Source organism: Lissotriton vulgaris, chromosome 8 (genome assembly GCF_964263255.1).
Source record: "Lissotriton vulgaris chromosome 8, aLisVul1.2, whole genome shotgun sequence".
Taxonomy (NCBI): domain Eukaryota; kingdom Metazoa; phylum Chordata; class Amphibia; order Caudata; family Salamandridae; genus Lissotriton; species Lissotriton vulgaris.
Genome location: NC_141696.1, coordinates 68,409,592 through 68,430,039, shown reverse-complemented (window position 1 = coordinate 68,430,039; position 20,448 = coordinate 68,409,592). Strand labels below are relative to the sequence as shown.

Below are 20,448 nucleotides of genomic sequence, written 5' to 3'. Positions count from 1 at the left end.
TTTACAAACAAGCACAAAGTCGCAATACTCTGTTTAGTCTTTGCAGATAGTGAAAAATCGTGTAAAAAAATAAAAGTAATCGAGCAAAATCAGTAGGCCACTAATTGGATCTCTTTTTGACCTCGCAAAAATAGAAATATTAGGAACAACCCTTCTTGAGAAATACGAAAATAGTGAGATGAACTGAGCTCCACACCATGAGGGCTGCAAGACAGCTCGGCTCCATCACCCATCCCGCACAAAATAACGACAAACCCTATGCAAATATTAAAAATATAGACAACACACCAGCAAAGAAACAGGGTAAAACATTTTATTAAAAAACTATTTACATAACGTTGGTTTATAAGATGATGTCAGTAGTGGACCGATGTGTGAATAGATCGAAAACAGCACAAGACTCCAAGATCCAGATAGCAAGCTCCTGGATGTTGGGTGCCATAGTTTAGAGTTCTGAATTTCAGCCTTTTTCAATGCCTGTGCTTTGTTGAATCAAAATGGCGGCTTGACACAAAGCTGACTCAAGCGTTGTTACTGATGCTATGCAGACCAAAACTGGTTTTCAGTTTGTACATTTTTCTAGATTTTTCAATCCAAGTTTGGTTGACTTTGTAGAACGATGGCTTCAGATTTTCAACATACGGTGTGGTGGCGCTGACTGGGAGGGGGCGCTTCGCTCCTGCCCCCTCCCCAAGTAAGATTTTCATACGTGAAAGTACGTTAATGGTTTTGGTCCCTGAGATGCTTCGATGTCACTACCATTCTCAAATAGCATAAGTTCTGGATGTTGGGTGCCATAGTTAAGAGTTCTGAGCAGTGCTTGTAACACTGTCTGAAGCTTATTTCCACCTACTGCAGCTTCACTATTCTCAAAGTAAGTGAGTGTCGTTTGTGGACCTGACTGCATTAGAAAACAATGTCATATGTTACCTTCCTAAACAGCTTGACGGAGGCCCCTGAGGGGCGGTGTGATGGCCATGGACTCGGAGAAGACGCTTGGCTCCGACACCCTCCCCAAGTCTTATAGCACTGGTGTAGCCTGAGATCGCCCCTGACATAGGCGGCCGGCTCCCGGGGTCCGGCGGAACTTTTTGATGACTCTTCAATTCTGGACCTTGTCCCACAATCCGTTTGACCTGAAGACAAGCTGTAGTGGGGCGCCCCTTTATCGTTTTAGTTGCCATTCCACCCGCTTTTGCTACACTGTGCCTCTTCCGCCATTCAGCTGTTTACCGCCCGCTCTTGCGACTACAGCGTCTCGCTCACCATGTAGTTGAGATGCGCCCGCTCTTGCGGTGCAGCGATAGGCGGCTGCCACAGGACTCTCAAAATGGCGGCCGGCTCTTCGGTTTTGGGCCTGGTCCACTAAAATGGCCCTGGGACACCTTGGAACTCGGACGCTTGTCTGCTAGGGCTTGGGTCCCATTCTCGAAAAGCGTCCCCTCAGCCGTGAAGATTCTACAAAAGTCTTGGGGGCCTCCGACTCCCGCAGGCTTCTGGTGGGGAGCGGCTGCCATGATTGCTCGTGGAATGGCCACGACGGAGCTACGAGATGGTAGTGGTCTCATGCTGACGCCAGCTTTAGTCTGAAACATCCAGAAACACTGTAGACTACCAATTCGATCAGTTCCGGTAGCGCCCCAACATGACCCGGAAGAGAAGAACTTGCCCTCCCCTCTTTGACTGATGGTTCTTGTTGCCTGTCCCCTCTGTTGTCATTTAACAGAACTTTTTGGACTGCTGAAAGGGGTTGTGTTCTGAACGCTGGTTGGTGGAGACATTTTGACTATATTCTTGACCTACGTTGTCGCGTAATGCGTTTTATGACACGCCGCGTTAGCGCACCCGGAAGTGATCCGAGGCGCGGCGCGCAGCGCGTAACGTAAGCATAACAGGTCATGTGACTTGTTAATAAAACTTTTCATTGGTTCATTTTACTTTTGTTAATTTAATGATGAAAAGCTTGGTCATATGACCTAAAAATTACGCTTTTTATTATTTTCGAACAATATTTTTTTTTCAAACATATGTTATAATATTCCAGGCTAATGTACTTTCCCGGAAAATTTACAACTGTCTTGCAAGTAAAATATATTCCTTTTTCGAGAAAAAGGGCGTTTCTTCCTTCCATGACGGAGCCGTTGAGTAAAAGAGATTTGGCCTGCTGTCTTAGTCGCCGATACACCTGATTATCAGATTCTTATCGATCACTTTATGTTGCAGGAGTGGAAAACACAACTGCCCTTGACCATTTATCTTTACTGCGTTCCTACATATTATACCTTTTATCCGTCATGTAATTGGACTACTTTATTTCACTTGCCTTTTACTGATTCGAAAACAGTCACTAAAAGTAAAAACTTTACAAATGAAAATACTACTACCGTGTTTTGTTTTAAAAACCTTTATTGTAAAAATGTCAGTATACAAATACGGGCCTACAACCACGTGGGCCGGCCACGGAGCAAACTGAAATCGTATATGATGAGGAGACATTTACACTGTAGAAGAACGTAACGAGCGGGCCATTAGGTGACAAGAACAAAGGTGTCTAACAGTTGCGGAATCGGTGGACGTACATTTTGTAATTAAAATACGACAGGGCCACTTACAATAACATTTTCTAGATATACATTTGCGGGCAAAGAGTTACGAGTCCCATTTATACCGGCGCCATTTTGGGGGAGGCCGGGCAGGTCCAAGATATAGTCAAAATGTCTCCACCAACCATCGGCCAGACCAGAACCCCTTTCGGCCCTTTATGCTACAAGATGGTGTCTTCCATTCAGAAAATATTGGTGGCAGCATTTTGAAAGGAAACAGAAACAGCCGTTCTCCTAGTGAGTTTCACATTGTTACATTTAGGAAGAATGTTGAAGAGTAGTATGTGGAAAATCTGAAGCCATTTTTCTACAAACTCTCAATCAGACTTGGATGGAAAAAAAAAACCTGAAGAATGTACAAACTGAAAACCAATTTTTGTCTGTATAGCACCAACAGTAACGCTTGAGTCAGCTTTGTGTCAAGCCGCCATTTTCATTCAATCAATAGCGTCCCCCTGCACACATTCAGGGACCTGGTCGTGTCTTCAGATGAAACGCATTGTAGGAAAAGAAGCAGAAAGGAAAAGGAAAAAAGTTCCGCCGGACCTAGTGAAGCTGCAGCAGGTGCAAATAAGCTTCAGACAGTCCTACAAGCACTGCTCAGAAATCTCAACTGAGGCACTCAACATCCAGGACTTGCCATTCGGATCTTGGCGCCTTGTGCTGGTTCCGACCTATTCACACATCAGTCCACTACTGACATCACCTCATAAGCCAACGGGGCACCCCACGCCGACTTTCGGCGCAGCATTGTAGGATGGCCACACCAGTGCGGCAATTTGCTGGACACCACCTCGGTGCCATCCAGATCTCGGCGCGTTCATTCAATCAATAGCGTCCCCCTGCACACATTCAGGGACCTGGTCGTGTCTTCAGATGAAACGCATTGTAGGAAAAGAAGCAGAAAGGAAAAGGCAAAAAGTTCCGCCGGACCTAGTGAAGCTGCAGCAGGTGCAAATAAGCTTCAGACAGTCCTACAAGCACTGCTCAGAAATCTCAACTGAGGCACTCAACATCCAGGACTTGCCATTCGGATCTTGGCGCCTTGTGCTGGTTCCGACCTATTCACACATCAGTCCACTACTGACATCACCTCATAAGCCAACGGGGCACCCCACGCCGACTTTCGGCGCAGCATTGTAGGATGGCCACACCAGTGCAGCCACTTGCTGGACACCACCTCGGTGCCATCCGGATCTCAGCGCGTTCGAGTCACTGTGCCGGAAGAGTGACCGGAACTCAGCTGAACACGCCGTCTTTCGGCGCAGCATTGTAGGATGGCCACACCAGTACGGCAATTTGCTGGACACCACCTCGGCGCCATCCGGATCTCGGCGCGTTCGAGTCACTGTACCGCAACAGTGACAGCAATTCAGCTGGACACGCCGTCTTTCGGCGCAGCATTGTAGGATGGCCACACCAGTGCGGCAATTTGCTGGACACCACCTCGGTGCCATCCGGATCTCGGCGCGTTCGAGTCACTGTACCGCAACAGTGACCGAAACTCAGCTGGACACGCCGTCTTTCGGCGCAGCATTGTAGGATGGCCACACCAGTGCGGCAATTTGCTGGACACCACCTCGGTACCATCCGGATCTCAGCCCGTTGTGCTGCCTTCGGCCTATTCGCACATCGGTCCGCTACTGACGCCGCCTCACGTGCCAACGGATTTTCTACGCTTTTTGTAGCCCTATGTCGCATAACAGGTCATGTGACTTGTTTATAAAACTTTTCATTGGTTCATTTTACTTTTGGTTTCCTAAAGATGGAAGGCTTGGTCATATGACCTAAAAATAACACTTTTCATTGGTTTAGAACATTTTTTTTTCCCAAACGATGAAAGCCCCACCTTGTTTCTGGATCATTCAGACTGAAGCTGGCGTCAGCATGAGAGCACCACCATCTCGTGGCTCCGTCGTGGTCATTCCGCGAGCAATCATGGCAGCCGCTCCCCACCGGAAGCCTGCGGGAGTCGGGGGCCCCCAAGACTTTTATACAATCTTCACGGCTGAGAGGACGCTTTTCGAGAATGGAGCCCAAGCCCTAGCAGGCAAGCGTCCGAGTTCCAAAGTGTCCCAGGGCCATTTCAGTGGACCAGGCCTAAAACCGAGGAGCTGTCCGCCATTTTAAGAGCCATGTGGCAGCCGCCTATCGCTGCACTGCAAGAGTGGGAGCAACTCAACAACATGGTGAGCGAGACGCTGTGGCCGCAAGAGCGAGCGCAACTCAGCTAGATGGCCGCCACCTGGGGAGGCCCGTTCACGCCGGCTCCCCCACGCCCCCCCCCCCGAGCCGCCGCACGCCAATTTTCGGAGCAGCATTGTAGGATACCAAAACCAGTGCGGCAGTTTACTGGACATCACCTGGGTGCCTGTCGTACATGTTGTGTCAGCCATGTGACACTGGACACAGACCGCTACTGACGAGGCCTCCCCCCGCACCACCCGGGACGCCCCACGCTGTTTTTCTGTGCTGCATTGTAGGATCCCTAAACCAGTGCGGCACCCAGGCGACATCACCTGGGTGCCGTCCAGAACTCTGCACGTTGTGCTGCCTTGGGACTATTCGCACAACACACCGCTACTGACGAGGCCTCCCCTCGCCCCACCCGGGACGCCCCACGCCAATTTTCGGAGCAGCATTGTAGGATCCCTAAACCAGTGCGGCACCCAGGCGACATCACCTGGGTGCCGTCCAGAACTCTGCACGTTGTGCTGCCTTGGGACTATTCGCACAAAAGACCGCTTCTAACCATTGTTGCTTTTTGTGTTGAGAAATGTTTAAATGTTTTTAGTTTTTGTTCCGTTTGTTAAAGTTAGTAGTTAATAAAGTTTTATAACCTTACTTTGTTGGAGTGTTATCTATTTTTTTAAAAACGGGTGAATGGGGCCTTGAATCGGGTTATTGTCATGTGTGGGCTTTGGAAGTGTGCTGCTGCAGGATCGGACATTTCAAACTCAAATGCACGTTCTTTTTCTTACCTTTCCGAAGCATGGAGCGCAATAGCAGGCAGAGAAAGGGTGATGCACGTGTTGAACACTACCTGACCTGGCAAGTTGCTGGCAGTGCCCCCCCGCCCGCTCCTGAAAGAGGGCACACACACACCGCCGCCCCGAGTACTTCACAAATCTTTAAAAGACCATGCGCTTGTTCATGAGGCTTAAATGGTTTATCACCTCTTCTACAACCCCTGCATCGACCCTCTGACGTTTCATGGAAAAATTACCATGTAACACAATACCAAGCCCTGTCGGCTGAAACCCCCAAGGAATCGTGGGGCATATTATCAAGGGGGTTTATCTCCGCTTTTTTTGGCTTTAAAAGCCATGAAAGCGGAGATAAAATTATCTCCCTATTACCAAGCTGTCGCTAACAGCAGTTAGTGACAGCTAAAAGGAGATAGCGACCATCTTGGGCCCCGCTTTGCATGTCAGTGATATTTATCACTAATGACATGCAAAGTGGCGTGCCAAGATGTTAGCGACTGGAAACAGTCCCTAACATCGCTACCTTCTATTACCAACTTTTGGAGATATTCGCGCTAAGCGCGAATATCTCCAAAATCTAACACCTGCCCTGAGCAGTTCTTAGCCATGTTATCCAATGGGAGGTGGATAACATGGCTAAGAGCATTAGGTCGATAATACATGAATATCGCTGACTTTTCTGCGATAATAGCAAGGTTTATCTGCGATAAAAATCGCCGATGTGCGGCGATAATTTTTGTCTCTAAACAAGTTAGAGACAAAAATTATCGCTAGTTGTTCGTAATATGCCCACGGGTTTTTGCTTGCAGAAATCGGGAGGCGGGAGACTAGCACTGAAATCAGTAGTCACACGCCTGAATCAGGAGGATTGGCATGTCTGAATTCTCTACAGCTGGGGCCATAAACTACATCCGCAGGGTTAGGTGATATCCTGGGACCAGCCTGGCATCTAAAATGGCTGCCGTGCACGACAAAATTGTGGCATTCGAAAAAAAGGCAAGATGGCGCAGCCGCTAGAAGAGATGTATCAACATATATCAGCCTCCTCAGCCACCCTCAGGAAACATAGGGGATTAGGATACCTCTCCCGCACCCCCTTATACCTAGTAATTTAATTAACGAAGCACAAAATGGCGAATTCCCGTTTCGCTACCAGTTTGCGGCCCAGTTCGCGGCCCGTGAAGCAAATGGCGAATTCCCGTTTCGCTACCAGTTTGCGGCCCAGTTCGCGGCCCGTGAAGCGCTTCTACCGTGAAAAATCATTTTTTTTTTTATTTTCCCCACGGGACCCTTTAATAACCCCAACAACATTCCTAGGGGGTGAAGAGGGGGATACCTTGCCCCCTTTCATTAAATTCCCCCTTAGTTTTTCACCTTTTCTTCTCTCTCGATCCTACCGAGAGACAAGATGGCGGCCGCTCCGGACTGTCACGCAGCAAAAAACAAAAAAAAGCTCACGCACAGCCGCTGGAAGAGATGTATCAACATATATCAGCCTCCTCAGCCACCCTCAGGAAACATAGGGGATTAGGATACGTCTCCCGCACCCACTTATAACTAGTAAGGGGATTAGGATACGTCTCCCGCACCCCCTTATACCTAGTAATTTAATTAACGAAGCACAAAATGGCGAATTCCCGTTTCGCTACCAGTTTGCGGCCCAGTTCGCGGCCCGTGAAGCGCTTCTACCGTGAAAAATCATTTTTTTTTTTATTTTCCCCACGGGACCCTTTAATAACCCCAACAACATTCCTAGGGGGTCAAGAGGGGGATACCTTGCCCCCTTTCATTAAATTCCCCTTTCGTTTTCCACCTCTTCTTCTCTCTCGATCCTACCGAGAGACAAGATGGCGTCCGCTCCGGACTGTTTAGAATGTTGACAGACACCGGAGAGCCAATCAGCTTTCTGCGCGCAAAGTTCCGATAAGCGAAAAGTAAGCGGACCGGATCGCTGCCCAGAGCGCTGTTACAGATATATATCTTGGTTTGAACGTTAATTTCTCAAAAACTACTGGAGCACATATATTGAGACCTAGCAAAGGCACATCGGGCTAACAGTCCCTACAATTTTGCCAAGTTTCGTGCAAATCCATTCAGCCGTTCGAGCTAAAAGTGAGTCCAACCGCCCTATGGAAAACTCAATGCAAAAAACGCGTTTTGGGACCCCCCTTTTTTCTCGGCCCCCCCTTGACGAAACCCCCCCAAATTTTCAGGGGCTGCTCAGAATCAAAATGTGCCATTTTCCTGAAAATTTCAGCCGATTCCGTCCACAAACCCCAAAGTTATTAGACATAGAATTTTCAAAAGTCCCATAGAGAAAAAATTCTAACTATATATACCTACTGGCGATAGCCAGTAGGTAATATATATATATATATATATATATATATATATATATATATATATATATATATATATATATATATATATATATATATATATATATATATATATATATATATCACGCTCCAAGTTTGCCCCAGCAAAGAGCCACACTCCAGTTCAAGTAATTAGCTGAATGCTTTGGGTATGAATGTCCTCCGAATGCCGATGCATTCAGACAGCCAGTTCGCCACCTCGCCTGCCGCGTTTCAAATTACTCTTCTTCAGAGGCGTGGTCGGTTTTGAAAAGGTACGTGCCTCCAGTTCTTAAGAAATCTAGTTAATTCCGCCCCCAATTTGACTGGCTTGATTGCACTGTGGGGAATACTGGGAACTGTAGTCACTGGAGAATTAAAACCCTCAATGGTTGCACTAATTCTTGTCTTGGGTATATTCAAAGTCCGCAAATGGACCTCGGGAGACAGAGTCCATTCTAAATCCCTTACTTGAAATCCACAATAGGTATGGTAGATACAACACCAAATGGCCCCCTGATTTCTCTGGATGGTGCAAGCTCAGCGGCGGGACAGTCACCTCAACATCACGCTCCAAGTTTGCCCCAGCAAAGAGCCGCACTGCAGTTCAAGTAATTAGCTGAATGCTTTGAGTTTGAATGTCCTCCGTCTGCCAATGCATTTAGACAGCCATTTCGCCACCTCGCATGACGCGTTTCGAATGACTCTTCTTCAGAGGCGTGGTCAGTTTTGAAAAGGTACGTGCCTCCAGTTCTTAAGAAATCTAGTTAATTCCGCCCCCAATTTGACTGGCTTGATTGCACTGTGGGGCATACTGGGAACTGTAGTCACTGGAGAATTAAAACCCTCAATGGTTGCACTAATTCTTGTCTTGCGTATATTAAAAGTCCGCAAATGGACCTCGGGAGACAGAGTCCATTCTAAATCCCTTACTTGAAATCCGCAATAGGTATGGTAGATACAACACCAAATGGCCCCCTGATTTCGCTGGATGATGCAAGCTCGGCGGCGGGACAGTCGCCTCAACATCACGCTCCAAGCTTGCCCCAACAAAGAGCCGCACTCCAGTTCAAGTAATTAGCTGAATGCTTTGGGTTTGAATGTCCTCCGTCTGCCGATGCATTCAGACAGCCTGTTCGCCACCTCGCATGATGCATTTTGAATGACTCTTCTTCAGAGGTGTGGTCAGTTTCGAAAAGGTACGTGCCTCCAGTTCTTAAGAAATCCAGTTAATTCCGCCCCCAATTTGACTGGCTTGATTGCACTGTGGGGCATACTGGGAACTGTAGTCACTGGAGAATTAAAACCCTCAATGGTTGCACTAGTTCTTGTCTTGGTATATTAAAAGTCCGCAAATGGACCTCGGGAGACAGAGTCCATTCTAAATCCCTTACTTGAAATCTGCAATAGGTATGGTAGATACAACACGAAATGGCCCCCTGATTTTGCTGGATGGTGCAAGCTCGGCGGCGGGACAGTCGCCTCAACATCACGCTCCAAGTTTGCCCCAGCAAAGAGCCGCACTCCAGTTCAAGTAATTAGCTGAATGCTTTGGGTTTGAATGTCCTCCGTCTGACGATGCATTCAGACAGCCAGTTCGCCACCTCGCATGACGCGTTTCGAATGACTCTTCTTCAGAGGCGTGGTCGGTTTTGAAAAGGTACGTGCCTCCAGTTCTTAAGTAATCCAGGTAATTCTGCCCCCAATTTGACTGGCTTGATTGCACTGTGGGGTATACTGGGAACTGTAGTCACTGGAGAATTAAAATCCTCAATGGTTGCACTAATTCTTGTCTTGCGTATATTCAAAGTCCGCTAATGGACCTCGGGAGACAGAGTCCATTCTAAATCCCTTACTTGAAATCCACAATAGGTATGGTAGATACGACACCAAATGGCCCCCTGATTTCGCTGGATGGTGCAAGCTCGGCGGCAGGACAGTCGCCTCAACATCACGCTCCAAGTTTGCCCCAGCAAAGAGCTGCACTCCAGTTCAAGTAATTAGCTGAATGCTTTGGGTTTGAATGTCCTCCGTCTGACGATGCATTCAGACAGCCAGTTCGCCACCTCGCATGACGCGTTTCGAATGACTCTTCTTCAGAGGCGTGGTCGGTTTTGAAAAGGTACGTGCCTCCAGTTCTTTAGTAATCCAGTTAATCCCGCCCCAAATTTGACTGGCTTGATTGCACTGTGGGGCATACTGGGAACTGTAGTCACTGGAGAATGGTTGCACTAATTCTTGTCTTGCGAATATTCAAAGTCCGTAAATGAACCGCGGGAGACACAGTCCATTCTAAATCTGTTACTTGAAATCCGCAATAGGTATGGTAGATACGACACCAAATGGCCCCCTGATTTCGCGGGATGGTGCAAGCTCGGCGGAGGGACAGCCGCCTTAACATCACGCTCCAAGTTTGCCCCAGCAAAGAGCTGCACTCCAGTTCAAGTAATTAGCTGAATGCTTTAGGTAAGAATGTCCTCCATCTGCCGATGCATTCAGACAGCCAGTTCGCCACCTCGCCTGATGCATTTCGAATTACTCTTCTTCAGAGGCGTGGTCGGTTTTGAAAAGGTACGTGCCTCCAGTTCTTAAGTAATCCAGTTAATTCTGCCCCAATTTGACTGGCTTGATTACACTGTGGGTCATACTGGGAACTGTAGTCACTGGAGAATGTGTTCTGTGTTTCTTATGCCTCCTTGCTCGCTGCTGTTGTTTGATCATGTGGCCCCGGCTGTTAGTCATTTTGTGCATCCAGCCAGTGTGCCTTTGCCATAGGCTTGCATGGATGGATGTGATATCAGTTTCATAATATGCTTGAGGATCATTGTACTTATATAGTTAGGAATTAGCATTTTAAAAACCTTGCAAATTCACTCAAAAAAACATAGGTTTCAGGCCTTATATAGTTAGGAATTAGCATTTAAAAAACCTTTGAAATTCACTGAAAAAACCATAGGATTCAGGCCTTATATAGTTAGGAATTAGCTTTAATCTCTTCGCTGATCATGACGAGCTCAGCTCGTCATGCAGTACACTGGTCGTGTGCTTATGTCGAGCTCAGCTCGTCATGAACAATGGGAAATCTCCATCATCAGAACAGGAGGGGAAACGTCTAAGCAGCCAAGGTGTTAAAAAAAACTTTGAAATTCACTCAAAAAAAGTTTTAGGGGTGTTATAGTTTGCTGGACATTTCACTCACACAAAACCATTGAAATTGCTCCTATATAGTTAGTTGGACTAACTATATTTCGCGCACCCGCAATGCACTGCTGATGATGTCACATATTAGATCATTCATGACATGGTCAGTGACATCACTGATGACATCTCAAATGATATCACTGATGACATCACTGATGACATCATCCATGTGACAATCACATACACCTTTTCATACACTAGTAAAATCTTTCATCACTCAATGTAAAATACAGAGTATCATATTTGAATCCATTGTCACAGCAATACAAGTATCTAAAAACCCACTCAGTGATTCATAGATGTATGCACACATCTAATCACTTACCTGTAGATTCACTCATACATGCTGTCAATGAACAATTGAACACTTTCAAAAATACTTATACACCTATATTGACATTAAACAACAACACACATCCTATTCACATGTGAAGTCATCCTACTCACTTAGGCAAACAATGGATCATACTTACCCACTTACTTAACTACACACTTATACAAACACCATTTCATCTATTCCTTTAGATAGTAAGTCATACTTAGCGAATTATAAATCATTATTACAAGTATATAGTTATCCATACAGTCACTCACACAATCATTGAGTCTTATGGATACTTATTTATATACAACGACTGACACACACACTGCCTTTTATTTTTCTAGTTTGTTGGACATGTACCATTGAGAAATATATTTGCTCATCACCACACCCTTAAAGAGATACATTCACCCAAACTGTTAGAACATGTAATTTTAACTTCATATATCTACTGAATCAACTATTCACTCATCTTTGGACAGTCACACCCCCCCCCATGAACCACATATACTTTCACTCTCCCATACAAATACTCAGTTACCTAATCAATAACTAATATAGACTTTCGCATAGCTAGTAAGCAACTGGAGAACCAGTTTACACAACAACTGACAAAGTGATACAGATATTCGCACAGTTTAGTCCCTATCCACTATATTTAGTGAGACACTATAAATTGGTCAAGTAAACAGTCAGTTACACTGCTACTAAATCTTCCATCCAAATATTTATTTATATATATCAACTCATTCTTCAATGCAAATTGCTATATATATAATGCATATTTAAATAAAGAAGCAAACCAAATTCACTGGATGATGTCATCAGTGATGTCATCAGTGATGTCATTTGAGATGTCATCAGTGATGTCACTGACCATGTCATGAATGATCTAATATGTGACATCATCAGCAGTGCATTGCGGGTGCGCGAAATATAGTTATTCCAACTAACTATATAGGAGTTATTTCAATGGTTTTGTATGAGTGAAATGTCCAGCAAACTATAACACCCCTAAAACTTTTTTTGAGTGAATTTCAAAGTTTTTTTTAAAGCTAATTCCTAACTATATAAGGCATGAAACCTATGGTTTTTTCAGTAAATTTTCAAGGTTTTTTAAATGCTAATCCCTAACTATATAAGGCCTGAACCCTATGTTTTTTTAAGTGAATTTGCAAGGTTTTTTAAAGGCTAATTCCTAACTATATATGGCCTGAAACCTATGCCCACGCAAGGGGTTACGCCCCCTAACTAAATCCCTGTACTGAGGCGAAATTCGCAACACAGGGAAGGGTGTAAATACTAGCTTCCCGTTGCTAAGAAGAATTTGATCTTGCTATTTTCTTTTATTTTACCACTATCAGTTTTTTTTGTTGTGTCGTATAACAGTCTAGTCTCAATTCTTTTTAAAGCCATGAAATAATTTACAACCCACTAACACAGTGTTTTTATTTCCATTTAGTTTCCTGTGGTGGATAAGCCTTCTGATTAATCCTCCAGTTGGAGCTGACCTGGGTGGAAGTGGGAACTTGCTTGTGAGGTTGTGATGACATCCCTGTTAGTGTTTAATTTATAATCATTTAGGGTAAGAAAACTATGGAGTGAAATGCAATATTAAGTTAATAAGTAAGCAAGTAACTGCTAATATATAAGGAATCTTTTATCTAGGCTGTTACAGCCAATATAGGTCACAGCAGCATGCCCAAATTGTCAAGATATTTTCAGAGGTATATAACTAAATGTAACGAACTGGTATACACTTTTATAAGCAGATTAGAAGAAAAAAACAGGCTGCATAACTAAAAAGGCAGCAGTGCAAAGTAAAAGTAAAACACAAATAAACTACTTCAGGCATAAATCATTAAGAAATAAAATGGTCCCCTTAAATTTTTTATTAAAAAACACTCTCTCCACCCACAACAGGTCCACCCCTCTCCCTAAACAATTTTACCCATCCCCATTTCACAATCAATGTCAAAATGTCCGACAAATTATAAAACCTAGTCCCAACTCCCTTCCCACCCTCTCCTCCCGCAAGTCCTTCCCACCAAAACTAAAAATGTAAAAAAAAAGGCTGCAAGATGACATTGTCCAGCTGCCTCTCCATATGCCTCTCCATGTGGTCCATCCACTGCAGGATGGGTTGCAGCAATGTCCTGTCAGAGGGGGAGAAGGGGCACCAGCAGTTCCAGTCAGGGCCCCTGACATCTGGCGACGGTACTGTCAATGGAGTGGGTGGGAGGCTGGAGGCTGTGGCTGACTGGCTGCACTGGGGCCTAGCCTATTCTTCTTCATCTCCCTGGGCCACCAGCCACTGATATTCCAGCTGGATAGTGTCCAGCCTCTGCCTTCAAAGTGGGGCTGCTATCTCCTTCCTGTTGGGTGCTACTGATGGACTTGCATGAGTAGCTATGTCAAGAAAAACAAAAAACAAAAAAGACAATTGTATATAATGCCCTGTGCAAACAATTATTGAAAATTAGTGGGCGGCACAGTAGCAGTACATTGCTGATCCCCTAATGTTATTGGAATTTGAGGTGGTTATGATTAGGAGAGTCACAAGGCCAATTTTATATTTTTTGCCCACACATGCCTCGCATAAAAAAACACTTACTGTCTGGCAGAAAAGTATTAAGGCAAAAAAAATGAATTAAAAAACAGTGATCAGATTTTTTTCTTTTAAATGCTTTTCTAGTAACTAACCAGACACTTTGAGTGGACAAATACAAATTAATTGCCTCTCATTAATGAGTAAGGCATTATGCACTATGGACTACAAGATGTGTTGTGCTAAATTAATGGAGGCAAACTAGTCAGTGCCTCGGGTACTTTGCTACTGTCTGCAGCTGAAACAGCTTTAGTTTACAATCATCTATCTTTAAATCCAATGACCCTATCCTTTTCCAATTGGATTTCACTTTCTACTCTGACTCTAAAGAAGTGGATGAATAATAAATGAGATACTACGTCACACACCTTAAACATAAAATGCGGATATTCTCCTTTCTACCATAAGAATTTGCCACATTCACCAAAGAGTGTCCCAAATGCCAAACTTAAAATCAAATCAGCCACTTAGTCCCACTTTATTCACATGACTTGCGAACCAGTATAAATCATTTCCAACAAATTCATTTACTGGGCAGTAAGGAAAGGAAACTTGACTTACACTACTGAAGGGTAAGATAAAGGGATTAGGTGGTTAGGTAGTGTTGTGTAGTTCCTAAAAACAAAATAGGATCAGCACATTAATTGGACAACATAAACTAAGGGCTTGGTGCCAAGACTGATTCCGGACACCCCCAAAGAATATATCAGCCTATAAACGAGCTAGCTCACATTGCCACCATAAGCCCCATAACCTTGCCAAAGAGAGAATAGTTTCTGGCAACCATCGAATATGACAACCCTTGAACCTTCAGGGATTGTGGAAACAGCATAGTACTTTTCGCTCAGTCAATCGTGCTCACTTAGTCTCAAAGAGATACACAGAATAAACGTTGGGGAAATTTTCTATAAACATTTATTGAACCACCATCATTGTAGTATAAAACATGTTTGCTGCGACAATCATTAGACAGAAGGAAATGTAAAAGATTAGAAAGCACCAACGGAGTAAATAAAAGGTAGAATTCTACCATGGTGCTAAACAGTGGATATATGCAGGCATATACACTTGAAAGTAGCCTACTCCTACAGTGCAAACTCTTCCTAAGTGTACCTTAATGTACCTAGCATGTACACAGTTTTAAAACCAAGAATCCCCTGGGAAAGAGCCAACCACATTACCTGATGAGAGAGAATGAGGGACCCCGTCTTGGTCTCGAGTTGGACACCCCGCAAAGGGATGACAGACCGTTTTGTATTGAAGCTTCACCATGCAGGGATCTCCATGTCTTGTGTCAGCATGGATGTTTTTATACAAGAAAAAATGGTATGAAGGAAACAATTCAAAATACCAAACAGAGCAGACCAGGTCAAAAGAGGTGGTGTATAGCTATACCAGTAACTGTGGAACAGTTGGATGCGCGTGTGAACACATGTGCTGTTGACAGCAAAGGCTAGAACAAATCCCATCAGCCCACCCTTATGGTGGAGTTTACGTCATGTGGGAGTTGCTGGTCAATCCATACCACGTAAAGAGCTTTTTACGCTATGCTAAGTTCGATACCCAGCGATTCACGTTGGGCGCATGTCATGAGAGCAGTGTCTCCCTATTGGCTATGCGCGATAATCTAATCTAGATACTAAACCGGGATCTACACTACACCCGGTATGCGTGCTATACTGTTGCGCTGGATTTCCATTGGATGCAGCCCTTACTGCACCCGGCTGTGCGGTCGGCAATGAACTCTTTAGGTTCCCTTCTTCTCCTCTATTATGGAAAGGCGAAGTTACTGTGCCGAAATAGCGTGATATTTCTCGGCGTTTCACAGGTACCGCGCATGCGCGAAGGAGCTGTGTTTTCCTTCGGACACATATCCGCAATTCAAGTGTTCTATCTACACGCCCAGTATGCCGTTCCATCCAATCTCTGGCAGCTACATAAGGGTGAAGGCGTTCTTTCACATACCTCCACTTCCGCTTGGTCCAAACCGGGGGTACCGACGGGAAGGTGAGTCGCTTGTTGGCTTATCTCTTAACTCTCTTTCAGACAGTTCCTGTCCATTATATAATCAGTAGTCTTGTGCTGAAGAAACAGGATTAGAGGGAGCTTTGATGGTGCTATAATTCTTTCAGATGCTGTTCCCTAGTGAGGACTTTTTCGTCTTTTGTTCCTGGTGAACCTAGAAGTATCTGACTATGGGTGACCTGGATAACTATCCCGGTGGTACTTCTTAGGACCTCCCACGAATGTTAAACAGTCTATGGTTCTAAGTATATGTTCAGGAGCTATAAAGAAGTTGTCTAGAGGCATTTATAATAAGAAGCTGTCTAGATACACATATAATTATTAATATTGTGTCCTTGGGACATGAGAAACACAGCAGTATGTGTGGGTCTTGAAGCGCCTAGCGGGAGTCACAGTGTGGGTTGGTTCATGGTTTGACAGAGGCTTTCTATCACACGTTTGTTGGGTTACTGTGTAGACTAATTAGAATGGGCACTGTAGAGTAGTGTGCTCACTGTGTTCTTTTTCTACACTACAGAGCGGGGCCTCATACTCCCGAGCGGTTGCCGGGTGAGGTGAGGTCATCACCCACACAAAGCTGGGTGAGTATCACCATGAGGAAATGCCTCTGGGTGACAAAGCTATAATGCTTTTTAAATAATGCTGAATGCAACATTATTTATGTAGGTGTGATTGTCTATACTGTTTCTGTGTATTCACACGGATGTAGGGGTGATATTCAGTGTTGTTGTAAATCATTTTTTGTCTTTTTAGGAAGAAGACATTCTTCTTTCCCTCTACTGGGTATCCAAGCATGAAAATTCCTGGTAGATATGTAACTTTTTTCTTTGTACACTTATTGTTTTCCGTCACCTGACACACTACTTGTAGTTGCAGGAGCTATCTTATATCTATGGTCCTGAAGAAAGCCGGGGCAATGCCCCTTTGGCTGAAACATGTCGACCGTCCTGCACAGCGCCACAGGGTAGTCTTACTACTTGGCGTGTTTTTAACCTTTGACACATTGACTTCTGCCCGAATGTTTCTCAGAGTCAATGTAGTCAATTTTACTTTTCACTATTACTTGAGCACTGCACTTTATATACACCACTTCATATACAACACTCCGTGATGGTTTACATGGCTAGATCACTGACATCCATTCCCACACCGGCACTACTTGGTCGGACGTGGTATGGATTGACCAGCAACTCCCACATGACGTAAACTCCACCATAAGGGTGGGCTGATGGGATTTGTTCTAGCCTTTGCTGTCAACAGCACATGTGTTCACACGCGCATCCAACTGTTCCACAGTTACTGGTATAGCTATACACCACCTCTTTTGACCTGGTCTGCTCTGTTTGGTATTTTGAATCTTTACAGTAGGGGATCGAGCAGACAGGTCGTTAAATATGCCCCTTGACCCTCCACACACATTTTCGTTTTTTTAGTATGAAGGAAACAATACCAACTGGTTTAAGAGTAGAGTACATTTAACTACCCTCTCTGAACTATTAGTTATTCTGTATTTATCACAATGTATTTACACAACACATAAACAAAAGTACCTAGTCAATGAAGCAGACAAACGATGACATATAATACAACATTATATACATTAACATAGACACAATTATAGATAACACAACGCAACCCCCTAGAATGTTATTCTCACTAGTGTCCACCGAAGAATTATGGGTGAACCACTCAGAGGTACTGTTCCCTCTAGGGCGCGCGCGCTTGCCCGTGCGCACCGCTCCTGACCTCAGCGCGCACCACCTCGCGTGGAGCACGCACACGATCAGGACGTGGCGCCGCCGGCCACTTTGAAAGAAGCGAGCGGCGCGAATGAAGCGCGAATGAAACAGAGCATGTAGGCATGTAGGTAAGGAGACGGGGGAGGGCTTGTGGTGCTATGAGGGAGTGCGGGCAGACTCTGGCCTTTTGTTTAAGTATTGATGTTAATCAGAGCCTCTTCACGGGCTCCGATTAACAGCAATACTTAAACAAAAGGCCAGAGTCTGCCCGCGCTTTCCTAACAAAAGCGTAGACAGTTTCCAAGCACAGTGTGTGTTTGGAAACTGTCTATGCTTTTGTTAGGAAAGCATAGACAAAAGGCCAGAGTGGCTGGGGAACAAGTGGAACAGGAGGCGAAAAGGGCACAAAAACAGGGAAAAACGAAGTGGGACAGACGGCAGAAGGGCACCAAAAACAAGAGAAAAACGAGTGTAACACAGGACAGAAAGGGACAAAACGAGTGGGACAGAGGGCAGAAGGGCACCAAAAACTAGAGAAAAACTAGTGGAACACAGGACAGAAAGGGACAAAACGAATGGGACAGAGGGCAGAAGGGCACCAAAAATGAGAGAAAAACGAGTGGAGCAGAGGGCAGAAGGGCACTAAAAGCGAGTGGGAGAGAGGGCAGAAAGGCACAAAAAACGAGTGGGACAGAGGGCAGAAGGGCACCAAAAACGAGTAGGGCAGAGGGCAGAAGGGCACCAAAAGTGAGTGGGACAGAGGGCAGAAGTGCACCAAAAACGAGTGGGGCAGAGGGCAGAAGGGCACCAAAAATGAGTGGGACAGAGAGCAGGAGGACACCAAAAATGAGGGGGGCAGAGGGCAGAAGGGCACCAAAAACGAGTGGGGCAGAGAGCAGAAGGGCACCAAAAACGAGTGGAACAGAGGGCAGGAGGGCACCAAAAATGAGTGGGGCAGAGGGCAGAAGGACACCAAAAACGAGTGGGACAGAGGGCAGGAGGGCACCAAAAACGAGTTGGGCAGAGGGCAGAAGGGCACCAAAAACGAGTGGGACAGAGGGCAGAAAGGCACAAAAAACAAGTGGGTCAGAGGGCAGGAGGGCATCAAAAGCGAGTGGGACAGAGGGTAGAAGGGCACCAAAAGCGAGTGGGACAGAGGGCAGAAAGGCACAAAAAACGAGTGGGACAGAGGGCAGGAGGGCACCAGAAATGAGTGGCATTTGGCGCCGCAGACATGCGTGGTTCGATTCCTGGCGCACATAGCCATGGTTGCAGCGCACAGAGACCCTCCACTGCCGCACATAGAGGAAAAAAATTAGAGGGAACATTGCTCAGAGGTAGTCCTGGTGAAACACCTAAGGCACAGGGACTTATGTTCCTAGCTCTGGTGTAACGCCACACAATTTAAACAATAGCTGTAGTTCCACGGACTCCTCCTTAAAAGTGTTGACGTTACCACATTTTGGCCTATACTTCTTAGGCCTCCTCAGAACAAGGAAGATACATAAATAATGAAAAACGACACTGCGGCTCTAAACTTGTGGCACCAGGCTCACATCTCTGAGCTCAAGGCACAAGTACCTCTCTCTTCACGTGGTGAACACCATCCACATACTATCTAAAGTGAACTCCTCATACACATGGAGCTGCTCTCCTGTCCGTCTCATCTTCTATAACTGGCAAGGGAGAAATTCTCCTAACTTCGCCCGGACACTGTTGCCTGCTCCCCCTGAGGCCGCCGGCATGTGTCAGCGTGGATTCGTCTACTTTAGTTACCCAGTGAAGGTGCAGTTCTTTTATACCACAAAGATAGCCTCGGGTTTCCTACCACAATTAATATGTTGTGAGTAATATTATGTATATGAGCCTAAATTAATAATTACAATTATGCAAAGTAGCCTGGTCACCCTGGGATGAAAGATAGTGATGAAAAATTTGATTTTTCAGTTTTTGGGTCGGATAGGACGAAATATCTTAAGAATATAGGAGTGAGTTACTAAGAGGTGACTGAGTGGGTGAAGGGAGACCCACCTTATGTGCTCGGTTTGTAATGCATTGAAGTTTTTGGAAAAGCTGCATTAAAAGAAGCAGGCGCACATTGCACAGCCAACACTGCAGTCACAAAGTTGAACCATACTGCACTTCTGTCATGGGTCGCAAAATGCCATGGTCAGGATGGCGGCTGATGAATGATGGTGGGTGGGATACAAATCTAATGTAACAGTATACCTTCAAAACACTAAATAGGTTGAGTGCTGGGCATCTCAAAAAATGTTACGGACTGTCCTCACACACCACCAGGTGTCATGCTTCATCATCGGCAGTCCTCGCTCTCTAAAAACCCGGTTTGATATAGAGCGGGCCTTCTAATAATTACCTATGTGCATAGTCACATTGCCCTTACCCACATTTAACCACTCCACTCTCATTCCAACTTTCAAGCTTCTCGTCCAAACCATATTCACTCACCTTCTTAACCACAACCATAGTCCCTTCATAGATACCTCTGGGCTCTCAACACACCCTTGTTGCTTTACCACCATCAAAGCACATTTAAGCCATCTTTTTAACCACAGTACTGAAGCCTACCCCATAACAGCCAACTT

The 20,448-nt window shown here is 45.2% G+C and overlaps 1 protein-coding gene across 1 annotated transcript in view; it reads left to right on the top strand.

Annotated features, from left to right (window-relative positions):
• LOC147693410 (uncharacterized) overlaps positions 1-20,448 on the top strand; it is a 218,812-nt gene that overhangs the window by 60,889 nt on the left and 137,475 nt on the right. Inside the window, exon 2 of the mRNA XM_086933721.1 lies at positions 12,933-13,055. The gene's annotated coding sequence lies outside the window, so the exon portion shown is untranslated. The remainder of the gene's footprint in view (positions 1-12,932; positions 13,056-20,448) is intronic.